The following is a 1,207-nucleotide window of genomic DNA, read 5'->3' as shown; positions in this document are numbered from 1 at the left end:
GTGTTCATTTGTCCAAATTGTATATCCTTGGATTTTGATAGGCTTGTGTAGGCATATCTACTATGTGTAGATGCACATGCCGTGTATATCGTATCTTTGATCCAATATATGTATATGGTAAATCAGACGTATCCATTAAAAGGTTAAGGTGTGCTTGAAAGTAAAACTTATATCTATATGCACATAATTGATTGATCTTACCCTATATATATTGTAGTTGGACTAACTACTTCAGACCCAATAAGTTTGGGGACCATATTGTGCTTAATTGGTGGTTTAGGTACTTTGGAGAAGCATTGCTATCTTGACTTATTCTCAGAAGAAGATGGTACTGGTCACAAAGAAATTAGAGTCAAGACAGGACTCGGCTACTTCTACGCCATACCAATGCTTTTCCAGTAACAAGTATTTACTTCATGCATGTACAGCATTAGAGTCAACACTGTGTAGGTTGCATCATGACATGAACATAATACTTTTTCCACTTTGTAATTTCCTGCATGTCCTTGTCAATCACATTGATGAAATGCTTAGTGTTGGTGTTCTCTTAGCACTTCATGGTCATATGAATGAGACAAATTTGTGTCGTGACCCTTGTATCATGTGCCTTGCCCTTATAAGAGGATAACTTGTGCATGATTCTATGCACTCATGCGTTTGACAGTATTTTGGACCCACACTTATCATAGTAATCGTATTAAAAGATTTACATCATACCATGTCCAAAATATGTTAGTTGAGAGGTCCCTTTGGTTGCTACACATGCGAGAATACTCCTTATCACCTCATCATCCAAATCCCAGAAATTGCCTCTGCCTTCTCTCTCGGTCGTCTTACGGATCTCGGACGTCCGACGGCTAAACGCACTCCGGACGTCTGGCACATGTCGGTCGTCCGACAGCTAAACATTCTCCGGACGTCCGACGACCCTCGGACGTCCGACACATCGGAAGCTCTATAAATAGAAGGGCGTGGGCTGGGCCTTGCCCTAGCCCCCACGCGCCTCCTTTTCTCCCACACGCCACCACAGCCGCTGCCGCCAGCGCCAGGGGAACTCGCCCGCGCCGCCACCTCCGGGATCTGGCTGATCTCCTCCGCGGGATCCGTCTTCCCTTCCTCTCCTCTCTCGATCTGCAGGTATCCCCTCGGTCTCACTCGCGGTTGGTTCCCCTTTGTCCCAAGTTCTTGTGTTCGTTCATGTGGTTTG

Source organism: Hordeum vulgare, chromosome 3H (genome assembly GCF_904849725.1).
Source record: "Hordeum vulgare subsp. vulgare chromosome 3H, MorexV3_pseudomolecules_assembly, whole genome shotgun sequence".
Classification (NCBI taxonomy): Eukaryota; Viridiplantae; Streptophyta; class Magnoliopsida; order Poales; family Poaceae; genus Hordeum; species Hordeum vulgare.
The sequence above is the reverse complement of the archived record's forward strand: the minus strand, read 5'-3'. Positions refer to the sequence as shown.